Below are 19,980 nucleotides of genomic sequence, written 5' to 3'. Positions count from 1 at the left end.
CAGGCACTGTCTCCACTCCAGCCACATACCCTGTCAACATTCTTGTGATCTCACCATCCACATGTGTGAACTTCAATATCCTGACTTCTCAGTCACTTGACCTACTCACCTCCAAAGACCTCTTGCTGCACTCCAACTCAGCCACCCATTTTTGTAGTGCACTGTGGACCTTGTCCCACCTCTGACATCCTGATTTCAGGACCCCACACGTGGACACCATCACCCTTCCCTCTGGTTCTCATTCCCCACTGTGCCAGTGTTCTGAGTGAGGAGAGCTCCAATCCCACCACCCCACCGCTTTTCCTCCACAATCCTTCTCTTGTTTTCTTCTTCCCACCAAAATGCCCTACCCTCTTGCTTGCTTTAGTTTTCTCTGTAGCGTTGGCCACCTTCTAACATCAATGAAACTGACTTATTCATTTCACTAGTTGACGCTCTCCACCCAGTAGAATGTGTGCTGGAGGAAGGTAGGATATTTTGTCTGTTTACTCGCTGCTATAATCTCAGTGTCTAGACCAGTGCCGTGGCATGCAGTAGGTGCTTAATAAATACTTGTTGAAGGAAAGTGTGAGAGAGGGAAGGCAGGAAGGAAGGAAGACCACCTTTAATTAAAAAACAGAAGCCGTCCCTCCTCAGGAATGCCCTTTCCTTCCCACCTCTCCATCAGCGCCATGTTCTCTTCCTTGTGACAATTAGAAGCATATCCTTGCCCCTCTCCAAGACCATTTGCTCCACAAATGCAGTAGATGCTGTCTCCTCTCACCTCCTTAAGAACTGGTTGGAATCCTAAGATGTTCTCCCTCCTCTGCCATCACCAGTCTCTCTCTCTGAATTAGATCGTTTCGGCCAGTCGTGGTGGTTCATGTCTACAATCCCAGCACTTTGGGAGGCCGAGGTGGGTGGATTATTTCAGCTCAGGAGTTCCAGATCAGCTTGGCCAACATGGTGAAACCTTGTCTCTACTAAAAAATAAATTTAAAAAAAAATGAGCCAGGTGTGGTGATGCACACCTGTAATCCCAGTTACCTGGGAGGCTGAGGCAGGAGAATCACTTGAGCCTGGGAAGCAGAAGTTGCAGTGAGCCAAGATCAAGCCACTGCACTCCAGCCCAGGAGACAAAGTGAGATTCTGTTTTTTTTTAAAAAAAAGATATTTCTGGCCGGGCGTGGTGGCTCAAGCCTGTAATCCACCCGCTCAGGCCAAGGCGGGTGGATCACAAGGTCGAGAGATCGAGACCATCCTGGTCAACATGGTGAAACCCCGTCTCTACTAAAAATATAAAAAAAAAAAAAAAATTAGCCGGGCATGGTGGCTCGTGCCTGTAATCCCAGCTACTCAGGAGGCTGAGGCAGGAGATTTGCCTGAACCCAGGAGGCGGAGGTTGCGGTGAGCCGAGATCGTGCCATTGCACTCCAGCCTGGGTAACAAGAGCGAAACTCCGTCTCAAAAAACAAACAAACAAACAAACAAACAAAAAAAAACACAACATATTTCTTTTGCCTCTACTGTCTTCCATCTTTTAAAGTTCCTCTCCTGACCTATGTGCACATGTAGCTACTGTGACATTGCTGTGCTCCCTCGGCCTCAATTCCTATCCATTCTTTTTTTTTTTTTTTTTGAGACAGAGTCTCACTCTGTTGCCCAGACTGGAGTGTAGTGACACAATCTCTGCTCACTGCAACCTCCACCTTCCGGGTTCAAGCAATTCTTCTGCCTCAGCCTCCGGAGTAGCTGAGGCTACAGGTGCATGCCACCACCCCCAGCTATTTTTTTTTTTATTTTGGTATTTTTTTTTTTTAGTAGAGATGGGGTTTCGCCATGTTGGCCAGGCTGGTCTCAAACTCCTGACCTCAAGTGATCCGCCCACCTGGGCCTCCAAACTGCTGGGATTACAGGCGTGAGCCACCACACCCAGCCCCCATTCATTCTTTGACCTACTTCAGCAGCCATCTTGGCCCATGAAAATCACGTGCTAGGACTTCATAGAGAGACATAAAGAACCTGGATTCCCAGTGACCCCCAAGGAACTACAGAACCAGCCCAAGACTACCTACTTCCAGGCTTCTATTTTGTGTAAGGGAAATAACTTTTATCTTACTTAAGTCATTGCTATTTGGGGTTTGCTCTGATGTCAACTGAATCTTCAGTGATAGATCTTATCTCTCCTACTAGACCGCAAGCAACTTGAGGGCAATGCCTTTGCCATTGAGGGCAAAGGTATTTATTTTCTTCAAGTGCCTTGCAGAATGTAGGTTCTAAGTAAATGCTTGTTGGGGTGAATGAGATCTTGAAAAGTAGGCAGAAGCATCAACCTAGAAGACAGAGGACCCACACTGAGCACCAGCCAGGATTAGCTGCCAGCACGTTAGCTGCCAGGATTCCTCTGTTCTGTGGATACGTGTGGTCACGTGTGGGACTGGAAAGGCAAGGGGAAACACACTGAGAGGGAAGAGGAAGCGAGAGGTGGAGGTGATGAGTCAGGCTTGGTCTCCGGGTGTGTGGAGGCTGATGAGCTTTATTGGTCAGGGGGTGCAACTGGAGTTCCATCCCTAGGTTTCTTCTCTTACAGTTTTATTGAGATGTAATTCACATACCATACAATTCACCCATCTGCAATGTACAATTCAGCTAGGCACAGTGGCTCTTGCCTGTAATCCCAGCACTTTGGGAGGCTGAGGCAGGAGGATCACTTGAGGCCAGGAGTTTGAGACAAACCTGGGCAACATAATGAGACCCCATCTCTACAAAAAATTTAAAATATTAGGCCGGGCATAGTGGCTCATGCCTGTAATCCAAGCACTTTGGGAGGCTGAGACAGGAAGATCACAAGGTCAGGAGTTCAAGACCAGTCTGACCAATATGTTGAAATCCCATCTCAACTAAAAATACAAAAATTAGCTGGGTGGGGTAGTGAGCACCTGTAGTCCAAGCTACTTGGGAGGCTGAGGCAGGAGAATCACTTGAACCTGGGAGGCAGAGGTTGCAGTGAGCCAAATTGCACTCCAGCCTGGGCAACAGAGTGAGACTCCATCTCAAAATTTTTTTTTTTTTTTCTTTTTGAGACGGAGTTTCACTCTTGTTACCCAGGCTGGAGTGCAATGGCGCGATCTCGGCTCACCGCAACCTCCGCCTCCTGGGTTCAGGCAATTCTCCTGCCTCAGCCTCCTGAGTAGCTGGGATTACAGGCACGTGCCACCACGCCCAGCTAATTTTTTGTATTTTTAGTAGAGACGGGGTTTCACCTTGTTGACCAGGATGGTCTCGATCTCTCGACCTCGTGATCCACCCGCCTCGGCCTCCCAAAGTGCTGGGATTACAGGCTTGAGCCACTGCGCCCGGCCAAAAAAAATTTTTTTAAACATTAGCCCAGTATGATGGCACATGCCTATAGTCCCAGTCTCCCAGCTACTTGGGAGACTGAGAGCCTGGGAGGTTGAAGACACAGTGAGCCATAATCACCCTGCTGTACTCCAACCTGGGCAACAGAGCAAGATCTCAAAAAAAAATTAAAATTAAATCAAAAATAAAACAATAAAGTGTACAATTTCATTATTTTTAGTATACTCACAGAGTTGGGCAATCATGGCTACAATCAGTTTTGAACATTTTTGTCACCTGAAAAGGAAACCCCATGACCTTTAACGGTCATCCCCCACTTCCCCAACCCCCACTTTGATCCTAAGTAATCATTAATCTACTTTCCATCTCCGTAGGTTTTTACTTCTTCTGAACTTTTCAAATAAATGAGATTATACCGTACATGGCCTTTCATACCTGGCTTCTTTCACTTAGCGTGCTGTTCACCCAGGTTATAGCAGGTATCAGGATCTCATTCCTTTGCAAGGCTAAAATGATAGCTTTGTATAAATATATCACATTTTGTTCATCTATTCATCAGTTGATGGGCATTTGGGTTGATTCCACTATTTTTGGCTATTATGAATAATACTGCTATGAACAGTCACATTCAAGTGTTCTTGTGTCTGTGTATTTTTCATTATCTTGGGTAGGTACATCACTTGGAGCGGAATTGCTGGATTACACAACTCTGTGCTTAACCTTTTGAGGAGCTGCCAGTCTGTTTCCCAAAGCAGATACACTGTTGTATGTTCCCCTCATCACGTTTTCTCCCCCATATCCTTGACAACAGTTGTTATTGTCTGTTTTGGTCTTTTTAATATCAGCCATCCAAGTAGGTGTGAAATGATATTTCATTATGGTTTTAATTTACATTTCCCTGATGGCTAATGATGGTGAGCATCTTTTCATGTGTTTACTGGCCTTTTGTATGTCTTCTTTGGGGAAATGTCTTCTTAGATTCTCTACTCATTTTTAAATCAGGTTATTTTTTATTGAGTTGTAAGAGTTCTTTATATATTCTGGCTACTAGGCCCTTATCAGATACATAATTGCAAATACTTTCTCCCATTCTGTGGATTGCCTTTCACTTTCTTGATGGTGTCCTTTGAAGCACTGAAGTTTTCAATGTCAATGAAGTCTAACTTATCTATTGTTTGTAGCTGCTGCTTGTGGTTTTATTATCATATCTAAGAAACCATTGACTAATTCAAGGTCATAAAGATTAACCCCATGTTTTCTTTTAAAGAGTTTTATAGTTTTAGGTCTTTCATCCACTTGTAATTATTTTTTATATACTGTGAGGTAGAGAGGCAACTTAAGTTTTTGTGTTTGTGGTTATTCAGTTGTCCCAACGCCATTTGTTGAAATTCTTTCTCCATTGAATTGTTTAGGCATCCATGCCAAAAATTAGCTGATCATAAAGGTGAGGGTATTTCTGAACTCTTGATTCTATTTCACTGATCAGTATGTCTATCCTTACACCAGTACCACACTGTCTGAATGACTGTAGCTTTGTAGTATGTTTTGAAATTGGCAAGTGTGAGTTCTTCAATTTTGTTCCTCTTTTCAAGATTGTTTTTGCCTGTTCTGGATCCCTTGAATTTCCTTATGAATTTCATAATCAGTTTATTGATTTCTGAAAAGAGGCCCACTGAGATTTTGATATGGACTACATGGAATCCATAGATACATTTTGGGAGTATTGTCATCTTAACAACATTAACCCTTTCAACCACAAATATGGGATGTCTTCACATTTATTTAGATCTTCTTTAATTTCTTCCAACAACATTTTGTATTTTTCAAAAGCATAAGGTCTGTACCTTTTTGTTAAATTTATTCCTAAGTAGTTTATTATTTTTTATATTCCTACAAATAGAATCATTTTTAAAATTTCATTTTCAGATTATCCATGCAAGTGTATAGATGTATAACTTATTTTTTTAATCCTACAACTTTGTTTAACTTGCTTATTAGTTCTAACAGTTTTTTTGTTGTTGTTGTTTTTGTTTGTTTTTTTTTTGAGATGGAATCTCCCTCTGTTGCCCAGGCTGAAGGGCAGTGGCATGATCTTGGCTCACTGCAACCTCCACCTCCCAGGTTCAAGTGATTCTCCTGCCTCAGCCTCCTGAGTAGCTGGGATTACAGGCGTGTGCCACCACGCCTGGCTAATTTTTTGTATCTTTAGTAGAGATGGGATTTCATTGTGTTAGCCAGGATGGTCTCCATCTCCTGACCTCATGATCTGCCCTCCTCGGCCTCTCAAAGTGCTGGGGTTACAGGCGTGAGCCACCTCACCCAGCCTCTAACAGTTTTTTTTTTCCTAATTAATTTTCTATATAAAAGACCACATCATTTGAGAACATCAACAGTTTTACTTCTTCCTTTCCAATCTGGATGCCTTTTATTGCATTTTCTTCCCTAATTGCCCTGGCTAGAACCTCCAGTACAGTAGTGAATACAAGCAGCAAGAGTGGGTATCCTTGTTTTGTTCCTAATCTTAGGGGAAACGCTTCCAGTCTTTCACCATTAAATATGATGTTAGCTGTGAGTTTTTTGTCTATGCCCGTTATCAAACTGAGTTCTTTACTAGTCTTAGTTTGTTGATTATTTTTATTGTAAAGGGGTGTTGGATTTTGTCAAATGCTTTTTCTGTGTGGATTGAGATATGATGTTTGTCTTTTATTCTGTTGATACAATGTATTATATTTATCCATTTTTTTATTCAACCAACCTTGCATTCCTAAAATAAATCCCACTCTGTTATGGTGTGTAATCCTTTTGATATGCTATTGGAATTGGTGGTTGGTATTTAGTTTTTTATTTTTTACATTTTTCTTATTTTAAAAAAAATTCAATAGCTTTTACGGTACAAGTGTTTCAATAGCTTTTGTGGTACAAGGGGTTAAATGGATGAATTCTATCATAGTGAATTCTGAGGTTTTAGTGTACCCACCACCTGAGCAGTGTACCCTGTATCCAGTGTGTAGTCTTTTATCCCTCACCCTCCTCCCAGTCTCTGCCTCTTGAGTTCCCAAAGTCCATTATATTATTTTGTATGTCTTTGCATCCTCATAGCTTAACTCCCACTTATAAGTAAGAACATGTGGTATTTGGTTTTCCATTCCCGAATTACTTCACTTAGAATAATGGCCTCCAGCTCCATCCAAATTACTGCAAAAGATACTATTCTGTTCCTTTTTATGGAGCAAAAAAAATTAGTAATTTTAGTAGTAGTATGACATGGTGTATATATACCACATTTTCTTTATCCACTGATTGATGAGCACTTACATTGGTTCCATATCTTTGCAATTGTGAATCATGCTGCTATAAACATGCAGGTGTATGTGTCTTTTTCATATAATGACTTCTTTTCCTATGAGTAGATAACCAGTAGTGGGATTGCTGGATCCAAAGGTAGATCTACTTTTAGTTCTTTAAGGAGTCTCTGTTCTCCATAGAAGTTATACTAATTTACATCCCCACCAGCAGTGTAAAAGTGTTTCCTTTTCATCACATTCACACCAATATCTATTGTTTTTTGATTTTTAAATTATGACCACTCTTGTTGGAGTAAAGTGGTATCTAATTGTGGTTTTAATTTGCATTTCCTACTGACGTTGAACATTTTTGCATATATTTATTGGCCATTTGTATATCTTCTTTTAAGAAATGTCTATTGATGTCCATTGCCCAATTTTTGGTGGAATGATTTGATTTGTTTTCTTGCTAATTTGTTTGAGTTCCTTATAGATTCTGGATATTAGTCCTTCGTTGGATGTGTAGTTTGCAAATATTTTCCCTATTCTGTGGGTTGTATGTTCACTCTGCTGGTTCTTGCTTTTGCTCTGCAGAAGCTTTTTGGTTTAATTAGGTCCCATTTATTTATTTTTCTTTTTGTTGCATTTGCTTTTGGAGTCTTAGTCATGAATTCTTTGCCTAGGCCAATGTCCAGCAGAGTTTTTCCAACGTTATCTTCTAGAATTTTTATAGTTTTAGGTCTTAGATTTAAGTCTTTGATCCATCTTGAGTTGAGTTTTGTATAAGGTGAGAGATGAGGATTCAGTTTCATCCCTTTACATGTGGCTAGCCAGTTTTCCCAGCACTATTTATTGAATATGGTGTCCTTTCCTCAATTTATGTTTTTGTTTGCTTTTTTGAAGATAAGTTGGCTCTAAGTATTTAGCTTTATGTCTGGGTTCTCTATCTGTTCCGTTGGTCCACATGCCTAATTTTATATCAGTACCATGCTGTTTTGGTAACTACAGCCTCGTAGTGTAATTTGATGTCCAGTAACATGATGCTTCCAGTTTGCTTTTGCTTAGGATTGCTTTGGCTATTTGGGCTCTTTTTTGGTTCCATGCGAATTTTAGAATCGTTTTTCCTAGTTCTGTGAAAAATGACGATGCTCTTTTGATGGGAGTTGCATTGAATCTATAGGTTGCTTTGGATGGTATGGACACGTTTGCAATACTGATTCTTCCCACCCGCAAGCAGAAGATGTGTTTCCATTTGTTTGCATCATCTGTGATTTTTTTCAGCAATGTTCTGTAGTTTTCCTTGTAGAGCTCTTTCACCTCCTTGGGTAAGTCTGTTCCTAGGTTATTTATTTATTTATTTATTTATTTATTTACTGCGGCTGTTGTAAAAGGGATTGATTTGTTGATTTGACTCTCACCTTGGTCGTTGTTAGTGTACAGCAGTGCTACTGATTTGTGAACATAGATTCTGTAACCTGAGACTTTACTACATTTGTTTATCAGATCTAAGAGTCATCTGGATGAATCTTTAGAGTTTTCTAGGTATACGGTCATAGCATCAGCAAACAGTGATAATTTGACTTTCTCTTTTCCTTTTTTTTTTTTTTTTTGAGATGGAGTTTCGCTCTTGTTACCCAGGCTGGAATGCAATGGCGCGATCTCGGCTCACCGCAACCTCCGCCTCCTGGGTTCAGGCAATTCTCCTGCCTCAGCCTCCTGAGTAGCTGGGATTACAGGCACGCGCCACCATGCTCAGCCAATGTTTTGTATTTTTAGTAGAGACAGGGTTTCACCATGTAGACCAGGATGGTCTCGATCTCTTGACCTCGTGATCCACCCGCCTCGGCCTCCCAAAGTGCTGGGATTACAGGCTTGAGCCACCGCGCCCGGCCCACAACTTTCTCTTTTCCAATTTGGATGCCTTTTCTTTCTTTCTCTTGCCTGATCACTCAGGCTAGGACTTCTAGTATAAATGTTTCTTATTTTTAATTACACAAAGTCTCATTCTGTACCATAGAATTCATCTCTATTCATAATACATATGGGTCTGTAGTTTTCTCCTTTTTATAATGTCTTTGCCTGGTTTTGGTATCAGGCCTAAAGACTGAGTTGAGAAGTGCCTAGGTTTCCTTTTGACTAAACTGTTGGTCAAACTTATATCTTGATCTTTATAACACTCAGGAAAAACCAAGGCCCTGCAGAGTTTATCTGGTATTCTCAAGTTGAACATGCATCACCATCAACTGAGCACTGTTTCAAAGCAAATTCTTGGTTTCTGGGCTCCAGAGACAACTCTGATTCAGAAAGTCTGCAGCAGGGCTGAGTACTCTCTATTTCCTCTTTTTTTTTTTTTGGACAGAGTTTCACTCTGTCATCCAGGGTAGAGTACAATGGCACGATCTTAGCTCACTGCAACCTCTGCCTCCCAGGTTCAAGCGATTCTCCTGCCTCAGCCTCCCGAGTAGCACCATGCCCAGCTAATTTTTGTATTTTTAGTAGAGTCAAGATTTTGCCGGCCGGGCGTGGTGGCTCAAGCCTGTAATCTCAGCACTTTGGGAGGCCGAGGCGGGTGGATCACGAGGTTGAGAGATCGAGACCATCCTGGTCAACAAGGTGAAACCCCGTCTCTACTAAAAATACAAAAAAATTAGCTGGGCATGGTGGTGTGTGCCTGTAATCCCAGCTACTCAGGAGGCTGAGGCAGGAGAATTGCTTGAACACAGGAGGTGGAGGTTGTGGTGAGCTGAGATCGTGCCATTGCACTCCAGCCTGGGTAACAAGAGCGAAACTCCGTCTCAAAAAAAAAAAAAGATTTTGCCATGTTGGCCAGGCTGTTCTCAAACTCCTGACCTCAGGTTATCTACCCTCCTTGGCCTCCCAAAGTGCTGGGATTACAGGTGTGAGCCACCACACCTGGCCAGTACTCTCTGTTTCTAACAAGTCCCCCTAAGAGATTCTGAGATAAGCACCTTTCATTTCCCTGGAAGAAACACTGATAGACTTGCCCAAGCTGACCCAGCTAAGCAGCCAAAGAAGATGGGCTAGAAAATGATGTTTCTTCACCCAGGAGTCTGAGCCTTTAGCGTGTTCATGTCCATTATGAATATCTAAGTTGGAGGCTAGAGTATGCATTGTTTCCCAAAATTATTTGTCCACAATAATCTCTTATCTTTTGGAGAAGTCCCTCATAGGATTGATGTTTCACAGCATACACTTTGGGAAGCACTGTCCCAGAATTACACAAATGTCCCTCTGGAATCTCATGGGCTTCTTTTCTAAGCACTCACTCGCTATGCTTTTCTACACGTTGCCATCAGTCAGAGGTTTGTCGGGGCCTCTGTTAAGATTAGCTGAGTTAGGCGCTTGCCTTGAGAACAGAATTTCAGGTGGTGCCAAAACCTCCGTAATCAAGATAAATTATTATTTGGAAGCTGGATCGACCAGATAGTGCACTGGCAGCCAGTGGAATAAGGAAGGGATACTGTGGTGTAGGGGTGTTTAATACTCACCATGAGTGGAACCAAGAGCCAGGGTCTGTCTGGGTGGAGCAGTAGGGTAGTGGGCCAGGCCTCTCTGTCTCTCCTACAGAAACTGCTCCAAAGGAGGGGCACGCCTCTCTCACTTCTTAACTCCCATCCCAGGCACAATGCATAGAATACAGGATTATTCAACTCCCTTAGAGAACGGGGATGATGCCACGTTGATCCCAGCTCCTGCTCAAGTATCTAACCCAGTGAGCACAAGGAGACTCAGTCCATGCTCGTGGGCAGGCAAGGGGCTGGATCTCATCTCGAAAGCGTCCCCGGTCTGTGTGTGGGTGCCTTGCTTTGGATGTGCTCCCAAATCTGACTCGGGGGGAGGGAGGCTGGGTGCCAAAGAGTTTCTGGAAAAAGTTTGTCCTTTTCCGAATACCCTACCTCTCTGTGTCCAAGAGAACTTGACCTCAAATGTGCAAGTTCTAACATTCAAAAACGTTGGGTTTGGGCCTGATTGGGCTAGTGCTAGATGTTTGTGATTTATGCAATCATCAGGGCCTGATTAAGCTCCACAGCTGGGAGGCCTTCAGTCATGACTTTGGGAGGAAAAAAAAAAAACAACAAAACTCTGAAAGCCAAGAGTGGAAACAGCTTCCTGGTCCCACCCTTCGGGCTGGTTCCAGGTCACTCCCTTACCCAGCACTACTCACTCATGTATCTCGGGATTTATAGGTCTGTCTCTTCCTTGGAATTTTCGTTTCTTCTTTATTCCAAGAACTATAAAAGCCTCATCAACTAATTGGTAACCACAGGAATCAGAACAGAGTTCCCTTTAAATAAGTGTGCAAAAGAGTTTTTACAGAGGCTCCACGCTGACCTGCTCAAGAGAGGAAATTGCTTTCTCTTAGACGACATCTAACTGAAGATAAGCCTCCAGCTGACTGCAGAAGATTATTCTCTATGCAACAAAAAGCTGGTCCCTCACGGCCTCTGCTTGTCAACACCTCATAAATTTACTTGGAGTTGCTTCATAAGCTCAAAAGTACAGTGATATCTTCTGGGAATTAAGCTATGTAATAACTCGATTGTGTTAAACAGATAAACTTCAGAAGGCAGGGCAAGCTGGACCCCAGGGAAGCTACCCGGATGTATGGCCTTGAGGGTTGCTGGAAGGCTGGTTCTTGGGGACTGTGTTTCTAGCTCTAGGATGCTGGCTCTCAAACGGATGTCATTTCACAGAGGGGGAGCTGAGACCTAGGGCGAGAGGGGGGTGAATGGTCCACGTTTACACAGTAGCAAAGCTGGGCTTAGGGTCTGGGCACTGTTGCCAGATCCTCTCTCTCTTTCCCCACCCACCCCCAGGGCCCAGGCCCTCTGCTCTGCTCCCCACCCTCCTAGGAAGGCAGGAAAGAATCTGACAAGGCTGGGTGCTGTGGCTCACAACTGATTAAAGTCTTAATCCCAGCACTTCGAGACACTGAGATGGGAGGATTGCTTGATCTACTCACCCTGCCTGGTCTGCCTGGCTCTTGTCCCCTCCCCCTCTCACCTCTTCCTGTTTTAGCCACATACCCTCTCTCGACGACCTTCATAGGCGACCACTGGGGTATATTCTCTGGTCCATCTGACATGATTTTGGCCAGTGTCAACAGCAGAGATGAATTCTTCCCTGACATCCCAAGGCACATGGGGCCTCCTGCCTCACACACAGTCTGCTCACTGTGCATCTGCCTGTACCATGGATGCTGGGCCCTCGAGCTCACCATCCCAGCATAAGAGGGATCTCATCATAGCGGCTCCTGTCCCTTCAGTGTGTACTCTGCCCTGCCCAACATTCTGCTAAGTGCTACACGTGCACTGCCTCAGTTTCCCCACAGTTGCCCCGTGAGCTGGGTGGAATGATTACCCCCGCTTTGAAGGTAGCAAGCCTGAGGGACTCAGGCTGAGCAGCTTGCTGAGATGGAACATGAGTCCAGGTCTGTGTGACTTCCACGCCCATCTTCCAGGAAATATTTGTGGAATCGATCATTTTATTATATTACAATATTAATCCACACAATAATGGGTTCAGCAAATATTTCCTGGTGCCTCTTGTGGGCTGGCTGAGCTGGGCATAGGGGGGTGAGCAGAGCAGGGTGAGTCTTAGCCTTCAGGGCACTTACAATCCACTGGGCCAACAGACTGGATTTGAAGACTCGCACCCAGATGCGGTACATCTTCAGATGCAGAGGGCCGTGGAGGATGCCAGCGGGACACTGGAACCAGGAGGAACCGTGAAGCCTGCTTCGGCAGAGTGGTAGGAAGTGAGGAAGGGAGACCTGGAGAAGGAGCCAGCCCACCTCTAGGGGTCAAGGGGGAAGGACCCTGCTGGGATGGGGAGGACCTTCAGCAGGCGTCCAGCCACACCCCCTCCACCCCTATTGGGAGAGCAGGTGGAGCGGTGACAACATCCCAGTTGTTAAGAGACTCTACCCCTGGGTGGATCCGCTGTTGGTCTCAGCACCCACCAGCTCCCATCCTCCTCTGACAAAGGCGGGGCCTTCCCCCAAGTCCATGGCTGACGGGGCAGAGGACCATGTTTGTCATCCAGCTCCAGCTTAGATTCTTAGGAAATAACAAAGTAACAAGAGATCAGAGAGATCTAACTCAGCCAGAGGCACTGGAAGACTTTAATCAGAAACAGCACAGAAGTTAAAACCTTAATCCAAACCAGGCGTCCCCAAACTACGGCCCATGGGCCGCATGCGGCCCCCTGAGGCCATTTATCCAGCCCCCCGCCGCACTTCAGGAAGCGGCACCTCTTTCATTGGTGGTCAGTGAGAGGAGCACAGTATGTGGCGGCCCTCCAACGGTCTGGGGGACAGTGAACTGGCCTCCTGTGTAAAAAGTTTGGGGACGCCTGATCCAAACCATCCCTACCAGATAGAAATTCAGTCTGTCCTGCAAGTTCTTTAAAAAGGGTTCTCCATGCACTACGCAGTGCACAGTCATCAGTTTCTGTGCTAAAATAATACTCGTGGGCTGTGAATCCTTCTCCACCCTAAGCCTAAATCTTCTTCACTGGAATCTAACATGAATACCAGCTTCGAACTATGTTTCTATTTGTATGATAATGTATATTTGAAGACGGTAAATCGTTTTCCAACACAAACTGAAAAATTACACTGGTTGCAGTGGCTCACACCTGTAATCCCAGCACTTTGGGAGGCTAAGGCAGGAGGATGGCATGAGGCCAGGAATTTGAGACCAGCCTGGGCAACATGGCGAAACCCCTTCTCTACTAAAAATTTTATTTATTTATTTATTTATTTATTTATTTATTTATTTATTTACTTTGAGACGGAGTTCCGCTCTTGTTACCCAGGCTGGAGTGCAATGGCACGATCTTGGCTCACCGCAACCTCCGCCTCCTGGATTCAAGCAATTCTCCTGCCTCAGCCTCCTGAGTAGCTGGGATTACAGGCACGCGCCACCATGCCCAGCTAATTTTTTTTTGTATTTTTAGTAGAGACGGGGTTCCACCATGTTGACCAGGATGGTCTCGATCTCTTGACCTCGTGATCCACCCGCCTCGGCCTCCCAAAGTGCTGGGATTACAGGCTTGAGCCACCGCGCCCGGCCTAAAAATTTTAAAAATTAAAAAATCCAAGCATGGTGGCACACACCTGTAATCCCATCTACTCAGGAGACTGAGGTGGGAGGATCGCTTGAGCCCAAGAGGTCAAGGCTGCAGTGAGCTATGATCGGCCATTGCATTCCAGCCTGGGCAACAGAGTGAGGCCCTGTCTCAAACAAACAAACAAACAAAAAACTTAAAAATCTTGTGTCTCACACCTGTAATCCCAGCATTTTGGGAGCCCGAGGGAGGTGGATCATTTGAGGTCAGGAGTTCGAGACCAGCCTGGTCAACATGATAAAACCCCGTCTGTACTAAAAGTACAAAAAAATTACATGGGCATGGTAATGTGCGTCTATGATCACAGCTAATGGAGAGACTGAGGCAGGAGAAGCACTTGAACCCAGGAGGCCAAGGTTACAGTGAGCTGCGATCATGCTACTTCACTCCAGCCTGGGTGACAGGGCGAGAGTCTATCTCAAAAAAATAATAAAATAAAAGCAAAACTTAAAGATGACCCTAGAGCGCTGACGTAACATGGTAGGAATATCTTAAGCCACTTTGCCCCTTTGGCTCTGTTGCCACTGAGATGGCCAGTGAGGAGGAACAGGGGCCCAGGAAGGAGGGTGCAGCTGCAGCAGAGCCAAGGAGACAGACTAGGTCCCACCCCAGCCCTGAGCAGGGCAAAGACAGGAGCCCAGATGCCCAGGGATCCCTGTGAACCATCAGTCAGCAAACTTAAAAATTACAAACTTTTCAAAAATTACAAACCTCAGGCCTCCAGGGTCATTTGTCACCTACCTTGTCACAAGAGCCCCCTCTCTCTCTCTCTCTCTCTCTCTCTCACACACACACACACACACACACACACACACTGGCTGGCATGAACATTTTGGGGTGTCAGATGTAAAGTGGCAACTGAGGGGAGACATGACAGATCTAAATGCTTGTCCTAACTCTGTCCTTTCTGTGTGACCTTGGACAGGTACCTAACCTCTCTGATGGTTTGTATCTTCTCTGGGAGAATGGGGTGAAGAATCACACAAAACAACACTCGCAGGCTGGTTGTGAGGGCCGATGGAGTCATGGAGCCAGAGTAGCTTGTGAACTGGATTAACACAATGTATTAGATCCATGGTTGCCTTGGGTCTGACCCTGAGCAGGAGTCCAATAGAGACAGACAGGAGAAGTGAAAGAAGAGAAAGGTGTGAGAATCCTAGAAATGTCCCTAAGCCCCAAAGCTAGGCACCTTGCCGCTGACGGGGTCTCTGCCAGGGTCTGAGGCTCACATACATGGTGAGAACAGTCAGGGGTTATCTGGGTCAGGCCCTGGGCCTAACATTTTTCATGGGATCATCTCAAAAGAGCACCAGGGCTGGGCGCGGTGGCTCATGCCTGTAACCCCAGCACTTTGGGAGGCTGCGGCAGGAGGCTCGCTTGGGTCAGGAGTTCAAGCAGCCTGGCCAACGTGGTGAAACCCCATCTCTACTAAAAACACAAAAATTAGCTGGGCATGGTGGCATGTGCCTGTAGTCCCAGCTACTTGGGAGCCTGAGGCAGGAGAATCGCTTAAACTTGGGAGGCGGATGTTGCAGTGAGCCAAGATCGTGCCACTGAACCCCATCCTGGGCAACAGAGGGAGACTCCTTCTCAAAACAAAACAACAAAAAAAGCACCCGGAGCCAGGCATTTCCATCCCCCCATGCTACAGAAGAGGAAACTGGGGCTTGGGGAGGTTCAGTTCCTAGGCTGAGCCAGCATTCCCCTGGGTGGGAATGGCCATGGTACATGGCTGTATGGGGGCACATGGCCTCTGCAGGACAGGAACACATTAGAAGCTTCCCCCAACGGGGACAAATTCTCCATTTAGACACAGGAGCCATATTGACACTTTGGGGGGGCCATGAAAATGGTGGTGGGGGGCGTTTTTTGGAGACAGGATCTCATTTTGTCACCCAGGCTGGAGTGGAGTGGTGCAACCGCCGCTCACTGCAGCCTTCAATACCCTAAGCTCTGGTGATCCTCCCACCTCAGCCTCCCGAGTCTGGGACTACAGGAGCTTACCACCACACCCAGATTAGTTTTGCATTTTCTTTTTTTATTTTATTTTACTTTAAGTGTATACTATATCCAGCATTTCTCCCCATGTTATCCCTCTCCACCCTCCCCACGCTCCTCACCCCTCACTGTCCCTCCCCTAACCCCCACAACTGCCCCCAGTGTGTGATGCTCCTCTCCCTGAGACTACATGTTCTCACTGTTCAACACCCACCTATGAGTGAGAACATGTAGTGTTTGGTTTTCTGTTCTTGTGTCAGTTTGCTGAGAATGATGGCTTCCAGATTCATCCAAGTCCCTACAAAGGACACGAACTCATCATTTTTTATGGCTGCATAGTATTCCATGGTGTATACGTACCACATTTTCTTTGTCCAATCTATCATTGATGGGCATTTGGGTTGGTTCCAGGTCTTTGCTATTGTACACAAGGCTGCAATGAACATACATGTGCATGTGTCTTTATAGTAGAATGATTTATAGTTCTTTGGGTATATACCCAGTAATGGAATTGCTGGGTCAAATGGAATTTCTATTTCTAGATCCTTGAGAAATCGCCACACTGTCTTCCACAACGGTTGAACTAATTTACACTCCCATCAACTGTAGGAGTGTTCCTATTTCTCCACATCCTCTCCAGCATCCGTTGTCTCCAGATTTTTTTAATGATCACCATTCTAACTGGCATGAGGTGGTATCTCAATGTGGTTTTGATTTGCATTTCTCTAATGACCAGTGATGGTGAGCATTTTTTCATATGTTTGTTACCCTCATGTATGTCTTCTTTCAAAAAGTGTTTGTTCATATCATTTGCCCACTTTTGAATGGTTTTTTTTTTTTTTCGTGTAAATCTGTTTTAGTTCTTTGTAGATTCTGGATATTAGCCCTTTGTCAGATGGGTAGATTGCAAAAATTTTTTCCCATTCTTTTGGTTGCCAGTTCGCTCTGATGATTGTTTCTTTTGCTATACAGAAGCTCTGGAGTTTAATTAGATCCCATTTGTCTATCTTGGCTTTTGTTGCCATTGCTTTTGCTGTTTAGTTTTGCATTTTCTTGTGGAGATGGAGTTTTGCCATGTTGCCCAGGCTGGTCTTGAACTCCTGGGCTCAAGCAATCCAACCACCTCAGCTTCCCAAAGTGCTGGGATTACAGGCATGAGCCACCGAACCCGGCTGGAAATGTTTTAATTTTGTTTTATAATCAGAAGAAAAGTTGAACAAAGTAATAATCAACACATAATCATGAATCCAGCTTGGGTTATATTCATCTTCATACCAGCACAGTTGTATAATGTACTCTGTAATATTTTTTCTATGGAGGAAGGGACCCGTGAATGCAAAAGGCAGATGTGACCCTGGTGCCCCAGGGTTCTGTCTCCACGTGGGAGAGAAAAGTCAGAGCTCTTTCTCCGCCTTCCCACCTCACCCCTTCCTCCCAGCCCCTGGTCTGGCTCAGCAAGTCCAGCCGACTGAGCCAAAGCCCCAAGGGCAGCCCAGGTCACCCCGGCTTAGCCTTCGGAGTCCCCACCCCACACCCTGTCCCAGGTTCTCCTCCCAGAGCCCCCTGCCATCCCAGCATCCTTGCAGCCCAGAGCTGAGGAAGGGAGTGTTCCGATTCCTGGCAGTGCCCAGCTTCCTGTTTTTCTCCAAGTGGACGAGGTCAGGCTGCTGGAAAGGGAGATGGGGGCCATTTGTGGGCCAACAGATCCCAGCCGTGCAGATGGACTCAGCAGCTGAGGGAGGAGAGGGGGAGCTGCACAGGGTCCCTGGCCCCCCACTATCCACCGAGAGGGCCCGCTCTTCCTGACACCCCTGCAGACCCCTGCAGATCCCCGCACCCCTCTGCAGGGCCTCTTTCTCTCTGACTTCCCGAGCTTCAATTTGCTCATCTGTGATGACGGAGGGGCTTGTGCAGTGCCTGCCTACCTGCTCTGGGAATCTAAGCCAGACTGGGAGGGGGTGGGAAGGGCTCTGCCAGGCACCGGGCAGTGAGGCTGGTGTCGGAAGCTGCAGGACTCACAACTGTGCCTGTTTACCACACCCCTGCCCTGTGCTAGGCCCTTCCCCTGTGCAGTTTTGGCTTCGCCACAGCCTTATGAGGATGGACTTCTTATTTCTATTTTGTGACTGAGGAAAATGAGGCTAAATGCCTCCGTGTGATCACAGGGATAGGAAATGACCGATATCGGGCCTGTGCCCACAACACAGCCACCTCCCTCCTCACACTGCTGATGTGGGTGGTGCTATCCCAGAACCTGGTGAATACAGGTTTGCCTCTGGTGGGAGGACTGTGGGATCCTGACCAAAGTGCATGAGGGGTTGTTACTTCATGGGGAAGATAAGACACTTTAGCAGACGAGGCCAAAAGACACCAGGGATTCCATCCGTAATCCTAGCGACTGGGGAGGCTGAGGTGGGAGGATCACCTGAGACCAGGAGTTCCGCTGCAGTGAGCTATGATGACAGCACTGCACTCCCACCTGGGTGAGAGACAGAGACCCTGACTCTTTTATTTTTTGAGATGGAGTCTCACTCTGTTACCTAGGCTAGAATGCAGTGGCGTGATCTCTGCCCACTGCAACCTTCACCTCCCAGGTTCAAGGCATTCTCCTGTCTCAGCCTCCCAAGTAGCTGGGACAATGGGCCTGCACTACCACATCTGGCTAATTTTTGTATTTTAGTCGAAACAGGGTTTCACTATGTTGGCCAGGCTGGTCTTGAACTCCTGACATCAAGTGATCCGCCTGCCTTGGCCTCCCAAAGTGCTGGGATTACAGGCGTGAACCACCACGCCCAGCCACGACGCTGACTCTTAAAAAAAAAAAACAGAGAGCCAGCTCAGAGCTTTCAGCCTCCCCTTGCCCCTTCACACACACACACACCACACACACACACAACACACACACACACGCACGCGCGCGCACACACACACACACCATCGTCCATTCAACACGATTTGTTGCACACCTCAGGATGCCTTTTAGGAATTCTGCACCCTTCTGGGGAGGTGGAGTTGAACTATTCAAGTTCAAATTCCAGCTCTACCAGTTACCAGCTGCAAGGCTTTGGGCAAGTTTCATAACCCACTTTGCCTCAGTCTCCACTGTAGAGTGGGAATAATAACTCTGACCACCTAGGAGTCAAGGCATTCGTGAGACACGTGAGCCAGTCACATCAAACGTCATCATCAGCATCCTCTCCCCTCCTCCTTCTCAGCCCCTCTTGCCTGACTTGGCCCCACTTTTTTCTTCCGCTTGCCTCTGTCCTCTTCCCTCTCCTGTGAACTCCTCCCTCATCCCTTCCAGGCTGTTTTCATGAGAGGGAGAGCTGCCACCCAGGAAAAGGAGGCTCAGGCCAGGAGTACACAAGGCCATGGCCAAGGGAGGATCCGCCAGAGCAGGCAGGGCCCCGCCCTGCAAAGGGCCCAAGAAAATCACTCAGCCTCCTTTCCCGCTGAGCCCTCTGGGGTCTGAAAGGAGGGCCTAGGGGTCATTCTCATGCTGACTCTCAGCCCAGGGACTTCGACCCAGCAGCCAGAGATCTGAAAGGGAGAGCAATAGGCAGCTGAGCCACACAGAAGCTGGCTTTTCATCTGGATGACCTTGAGCATGAACAAGAAATGGTGGGGGATGGAGCCTCCCCTGTCCAGCAGAAAGCAAGCCTAGGTCAGCCTGCCCTTAAGCTCAAGGACTTTTGGGATATAGGAAAATAAAACAAGAGTTCAGTGCCTGATACGTGAGTAGGTGCTCGAGAAATGTTTGTTGAATGAATAAATGACTCCACATGGAGGTAAGGTGCTGGAGACGGTAGCAGACAAGGAGTGCCAACAGCCGCACTGGACACACTGAATGTGGACCAAGATGGTAGCTTTCAGGGTAATACCAACAGCTAAGCCTGGCAGAGCACTGCTCTAAATGCCTTACCCATGGTGACTGGTTACTTCTCCTAAAACCCCTTACGATAGTTGATGTTATCATCACCCCTGTTTGACAGACAAGGAAACTGAGGCATAGAGACACCAAGAAGCTGGCCTAAGGTTACAGAAACCCAAGTGCTCTGGCCCAGAGACCACACTGCTAACCACTGTGCTCTCCTGCTCTCAATTTTGTTCTGAAGAGGGAGTATTCCGAGCTTTCAGTTCATGTGCTCATTTCTCGGTTCCGATACCATGCTTTTGGCTTCCCTGGAGTTTGCTCAGTGTACATGCT

This window comes from Saimiri boliviensis, chromosome 17, assembly GCF_048565385.1.
Source record: "Saimiri boliviensis isolate mSaiBol1 chromosome 17, mSaiBol1.pri, whole genome shotgun sequence".
Taxonomy (NCBI): Eukaryota; Metazoa; Chordata; class Mammalia; order Primates; family Cebidae; genus Saimiri; species Saimiri boliviensis.
This window is presented reverse-complemented; position numbering follows the sequence as displayed.